General features: G+C 44.9%; 1 long non-coding RNA gene across 2 annotated transcripts; it reads left to right on the top strand.

Moving 5' to 3' along the window:
- The first annotated feature begins 236 nt into the window (after window positions 1–236).
- Window positions 237–4,429, top strand: LOC131402465 (uncharacterized). 2 transcript variants are annotated; one of them, XR_009218689.1, is made up of 3 exons: window positions 237–489; window positions 2,632–2,782; window positions 4,146–4,429. It is a non-coding gene; the product is annotated as an uncharacterized LOC131402465 (long non-coding RNA). The 2 variants fall into 2 exon arrangements; XR_009218688.1 differs by having other exon boundaries at window positions 4,130–4,429.
- The last annotated feature ends 1,969 nt before the right edge of the window (window positions 4,430–6,398 follow it).

Below are 6,398 nucleotides of genomic sequence, written 5' to 3'. Positions count from 1 at the left end.
AGCTGGATCCTTGTTCAAGAAGAGCAGCCTGGGCCTCTTCTCCTTGAGTTGCAGACTGTTCTCCCTCAGGTAAGACCCTCCCCTGAGCATTTGCCCCTAATGACCACTTTTGTGACCACCCCTCTCTGTCTCCCCCCTGTCCTCCCATTTCCTCCTTCCTGTTCTGGCCCCCACCCCAGAGGTTTCAGGACCTCTCTCTAGAGTCCCCACGTCCCTCTCTTCCCAGGCCTGAGAAGGATGGGGAAGCCACCTGTGTGGACGCTGTCTGCACCCACCGCCCTGACCCCGTGGGCCTCCATGCCTCTGTGCTGGGAGCTGAGAGTCTCCACGTGTCTGCTCTTCCTCTCGGTGGCTCCAGGCTCTGCACCCTGGAGTTTATGCATGCAGAGAGAACACCAGCTGCATTTCCGCAGCATCAGCTGGAACCTCAGCAACCCGGAGCCCACATCCTCGGAGTACGCCGCCCTGCTGAGGGACACCCAGGACCAGGTGGGGTCTCCCCTGTCCCGTCTCTCCTTGCCCTGAAGGCACCCTCATTCCTCCGCCTGACTTACGTCTGTTACCTGGTTGTTTCAATCCTTCACTTTCCCTGCGTGTCTGGGTTCTCTCAGTTTCCAGAGGTGATGTCCTAGCTGCCTTCCCCATTTCTCACATGGGTAAACTGAAGCTCAGAAAGGGGAGTATTGTGCCTAAGATCACACAATGTGTTAGGGGCAGAGCCAGGATTTGAAGTCAGGTCTCCCTTGCCCCAAGATCTGTGATCTTTCACTGGCTCCAGTGGCCCCCTGCATCCCCAGGAGACCTCTCACCCACTCTCCCTCGCGTTTGTTCTAGGTCACCAAGCTCTACAGATGCAGCCAGCTGTGAGACATATTCCACTCCTGCCTGGTCACCGACTTGGTGTAGGTTGAGGAGATTGGAAGCATTGGCTGAGTTGGTGGCTGATGGCTCTGAGCTCCCGTAACATATCCTTGATCTGGAAGTCACTGACATGGTGCCCAGTCTCCCCCACATCCCTGTCAGCTAATCCTACCATCTCCTTCCATAGGTTTTCGGGAGTTGAGAAAAGCATTAACATTTGGGGCCACCAACCTCCAGCATCCTCCTCCTCCTCCTCTTCTGGAGACTTTCAACAAATATCAGCAGTCTAACTGTGCTCTCCAATAGTGGAGCCACTAACCACATGGGGCAATTTAAATTATTTACACACCTCTTGGGATACGATTCACATATTGTGTGTGTGTCGGGGGGTGTATTTTTTAGGTTTTTCTATATACAATATCTTCTCCTGTGCAAAACAAATAGTTTTACCTCTTCCCTTCCAATCTGGGTTTCTTTTATTCCTTTTTCTTGCCTAATTGCCCTCATCAGAACCTCTAGTACCTGTGATTAACATATCAGATGAGGGAAGACATCAATGTCTTGTCCCTGGTCTTAGGGGGAAATTTTCAGTCTTTCACCATTGAATATGGTGTTAACCGTGGGTTTTTCATCGATGCTATTTATAGGTTGAGAAAGTTTCTTTCTATTCCTAATTTGTTGAGTGTTTTGTTTTTTAGGCATGAAGGGTGTTGTATTTTGTGAAATTCTTTTCTATGTATATGGCCGAGATTACGTGGTATTGGCGGTTATTCTATTAATATGGTGTATTACATAATCAGTTTTCAGATATTAAGCCACCCCTCCAACTAGAGGTGAGAGATTCAGACGTTCTCAAGTCTGTCCTGGGCGTGCCACATCCCTGAGCCCTTGTGGCCTTCTAGAGGCCCACAAATACACTGGAGCTTTTCAAAGCCCCCTGTGGACATCTCATTCCCCCAATTTTTCTTCTAAGTTGTTGGCTCACCTCTTGCCTGCCTCTCCTGGTATCACTCCCTCTGGCAACTACAATAGAAAACAATTAGCCCTGATTGTTTTTAGCAAGTGCCTTGGGGACAGACTTTCCATCCTGGGCAAGCTCTGACTCAAGTAACGACAAGCCCTGAACATGGGGCGTTTTCGGGGAGCTGCCAGGCAGGTCAGCTAGTTGCAGTTGGGTGGGGAGGGGTCTTTTCAGAGCTCCACACCCACTATGGCTGCTGTGCTGCGGGTTGTCTCAGCCACCATGGTTCTGAGACTGACGGTTTTCACAGTCATGGAGGATGTTGTGAGAGCAGGATGGGAATAGTGCAAGTTATAGTGCCACAAAGTTTGCTCCCTGTATCAAGATTCCACCGTGTGTCTTCACTAAACCCTCCTCAGATTCTTACAAGCCTTTGATTAATTTCTAGACTTCTGAAAAGATGATTTCGACCATTTTTACCAGTGTTCTCATTGTTTTTATGCATTTGCAGAAGTCCTTACTCCAAAGTTTTAAAAATGTTCTCCCTGTAGTTATTTATTTATAAATTAATTACTTGAAATGAAATTACATGAGAAATTCAGTTCCTCACTCACACACACTAGCCACATTTTAAGTGCTCGATAACAACATGAGGCTAATAATGAGTGTATTTGGTAGTGCAGACAAATGTTTACATTATTGCAGAAAGTTCTCTTGGACAGGACCCAGAAGCAGGGAATCTAGATTCAGGGTAGAATTCCAGACACCCTTGATTATCCTTTGTGCCCTTCCAGGTCTGTCCCCCACAGTAACCACACTGGAGTGGACTCCCTGTGTACCTTGCCGCCTTGGCACAGAGACTGGACAGAGTTGCCATCTATGAGGAATTCCTGTGGCTGACCCAGAATGGTACCCAGCTGCAGAACTTGACCCTGGACAGGAAGAGTGTCCTTGGGGATGGTAAGGCTCCCTGGTCATTGGGAAAGGAAGTGAGGCCTTTCTGGGGACTCTGGAGGCCTGGGGCTGAGAGAACATTGAACTTGCTCAGGCTGGCAGGAGGTGGCATAGTCCCCCAGTCTTTAGCCACCATTGAGAGAGAGAAAAGGACACCAGTGTAGTATGGGAGGCCCTCACCTTCTCCTAGACAGCTCTGTGACCTCAAACTAGTCACCTCCTCTTTCTGGACTTTTGTTTCCTCATCTCTGCACTGAGAGCCACTGGCCGGATGGTCAGTGAGGGCCTCCAGCTGTGTGTGAAGCAGACTTACAGGTTTGGGGGTGGATGTGGTTTCTGGTCCACAGGCTATAGTTTGCCAAGTCCCGCTCTAGATGAGCAGCAATGCGCTAGAACTTTCTGCAGTGGTGGAATGTTCTATCTGTGCTGTCCAGTGCATAGCTGCATGTGGCTGTTGAGTGCTTGAAGGATGGTATTGTGACTGGTCTTTATTGTTACTGATTTTTAATGTTACTGAGGTACTAGAATTTTTCTTTTATTTAACTAAAATTAATTTTAATTCAAAAAGAGACTTGTTGCTGCTCCATATCAGACAGCACTCCTCTAAGAGGTTGTCTGGGTAGAGGTACAAGTAGGGGGACCTGCACCCCTCCTCCCATGCCCATTGGGTGCTGCGTGTCCTACCCTCCTGGAGTTTATGTTGTAGCTGGCAATAACAAGAATAGAAAATTGAAAATTATCAATTATTTGATGTGAACAAACTCATACTTGCAGGTGGAAATCAGAGAAGACTTCCTGCAGGATATTACATTGTAGGTTAATCCTAGAAAATGAATATTAAGCAGATAGATAAAGGAGAAGGGGATGAATGTGTTTCTAGGCACGGAAGAACAATTTTGAGTGGGAATTTACAAATTTAGAGAGATCCCATAGGCTTGCCAACTGTGATGACCCATTCTCCCCCCGGCCGTCATAAGATAGTCCACCCCAAATTCAGTCCTCTGTGCCCAGAGGTATGAATTTGGTTTAATTTATTAAACTTGTTCTGTGATAATGGTCTTGGATTTTGTAGCAAAGTGTGCTCACTTTTTAGAGATGGAAAGTAAAATGGGGTGAAACATGATGATGTTTACTTGACTTTAATATTTCATTGAAAACATGGGATGAATCAAGGGTGGCAAGTGTTAATAATTTATACATTGATGAAATATTGTTTTAATTGGATGGAATATACATGGTTAAATTAGATGATGGATGTTTGTGAGACTCTCCCTTTATTTTTCTGTGTCTAAAAAGTTTTATTAAAAAGAGTGAAACACATTCACATGCATTCTCCATTTCATTCACTTCCAGAATATTCTGCCAACAGAGATGACACCTCGACTGAGAAGCCTAGTAAACCTGCAGGAAGCCCCAGCCCATGGTAGGGGGCGAGTATCTTGATGCTGTGCCTCATCGAAGAGAACCATGCGCACAGGGTTTTGGATGATGAGGAAAGTTGGCCAACCCTTGTCAAGGACGGTTGAGGCACAGTGGGGTCAGCAGGAGCCCTGGGGCGATGACAGGAGGTGGCTCACCCCAGCACTTGTCTCCCCAGACCACCCCGTCTGGGCCCTCATCCTCATCTGCTTGGCGGGAATCCTGGTGCTCATCACAGGCCTGATCTGCTGTCTGCTGGTAAGCCATGACGTGTTGCTTGTCTTCTTACTATTGGGTTATAAGAGCTCTTTATATATTATAAATACACGTCCTTTTCTAGGGATATGTTTTGCAGATGTTTTCTCCCAGTCTGTGTGTGGCTTGCCTTCTCCTTCACAACATGAGTCATTGGGGAAATGTAAGTGACAGTCATCATGAGATTCCACCATACTTGAGAATGGCTAAAATTAAAAAGACTGACTATAGCAAGTGTTGTTGAAGATGTCAATTCACTGAAACTCTCATCGAGTGCTGGTGAAAAATAGCTTGGATGCGTCTTTAATAATTACGTACGTCTACCCAGCCATTCCTCCCCTAGGAATCCATCCAAGGGAAATAAACCCGTATGTCTATACACAGACTTGTACACACATGTTGATAACAACCAATTTATAGTAGACAAAAACGGAAAACAACCCAAATGTCCATCTACTGGTGAACGGATACACAAATTGTGGTATATCCCCACAATTGAATACTATTCAACCATAAAAAAGAATGAATTATTTTTTTTCATTATTTTATTGAAATTATAAAGGGTGTTAACATTGTGTAATTTCAGGTGTTCATTATTATTTGTGAATTTCTGTATAGACTGCATCGTGCTCACCACAAGTAGTCTGACTTTTATCCATCACCATGCATATGTGCCCCTTTAACTCTTTCACTCAACCCCCAGCCCCCATCCCCTCTGGTAACCACTAATCTGTTCTCTTTATCCCTGTGTATGTTTATCTTCTGCATATGAGTGAAATCATGCATATTTGTCTTTGTCTGGCTTATTTCATTTAACATCATACCCTCAAGGTCCATCCAGGTTGTTGCAAACAGGATGATCTTGTCTTTTTTTTTTTTTTTCTGGCTGAGTAGTATTCCATTGTATATAATACATACCACATCTTCTTTATCCATTCATCTGTAGCAGGGCACTTGGGTTGCTTCCATGTCTTGGCTATTGTGAATAATGCCACAGTGAACACAGGGGTGCATAAATCTCTTTGAATTGTTGATTTCAATTTCTCTGGATAAATACCCAGTAGTTGGATAGCTGAAAGGTATGGTATTTCTATTTTTAATTATTTCAGAAATCTCCATACTATTTTCCCTGGTGGCTGCACCAGTTTGCATTCCCACCAGCAGTGTGTGAGGGTGCCCTTTTCTCCTTATCCTCTCCAACATTTGTTATTTTTTGTCTTGGGAATTATAGCCATTCTGACAGGTGTAAGGTGATCTGTCATTGTAGTTTTGATTTGAATATCCCTAATAATTAGTGATGTTATACATCTTTTCATGTGTCTGTTGGCCTTCTGTATATCTTCTTTGGAAAAATGTCTGTTCATATCCTCTGCCCATTTTTAGATTGGATTATCTGTTTTTTTTGTTGTTGGGTTGTTTGAGTTGTTTATATATTTTGGAGATTAACCCCTTGTCAGCTATATGATTTGCAAATATTTTCTCCCAGTTGGTGGGTTGTCTTTTCATTTTTTTTTGTTTTTGTGAGGAAGATCAGCCCTGAGCTAACATCCGTGCTAATCCTCCTCTTTTTTTCTGAGGAAGACCGGCTCTGAACTAACATCTGTTGCCAATTCTCCTCCTTTTTCTTTTCCCCAAAGTCCCAGTTGATGGTCGTATGTCATAGTTGCAGATCCTTCTAGTTGCTGTATGTGGGACGCAGCCTCAGCATGGCCGGACAAGAGGTGCGTCTATGTGCGTCTGGGAACCGAACCTGGGCCGCCAGTAGCAGAGAGCGCGCACTTAACCACTAAGCCACGGGGCCGGCCCTATCTTTTTGTTTTATTCATCGTTTCCTTTGCCTTGCAGAATCCTTTTAGTCTCATGTAGTCCCATTTGTATATTTTTTCTTTTCTTTCCCTTGCCTGAGTAGACACGGTATTGGAAAAGATGCTGCTAAGACCAATGTCAA

This window comes from Diceros bicornis, unplaced genomic scaffold (genome assembly GCF_020826845.1).
Source record: "Diceros bicornis minor isolate mBicDic1 unplaced genomic scaffold, mDicBic1.mat.cur scaffold_108_ctg1, whole genome shotgun sequence".
In the NCBI taxonomy this organism is placed as follows: domain Eukaryota; kingdom Metazoa; phylum Chordata; class Mammalia; order Perissodactyla; family Rhinocerotidae; genus Diceros; species Diceros bicornis.
The sequence above is the reverse complement of the archived record's forward strand: the minus strand, read 5'-3'. Positions and strand labels throughout refer to the sequence as shown.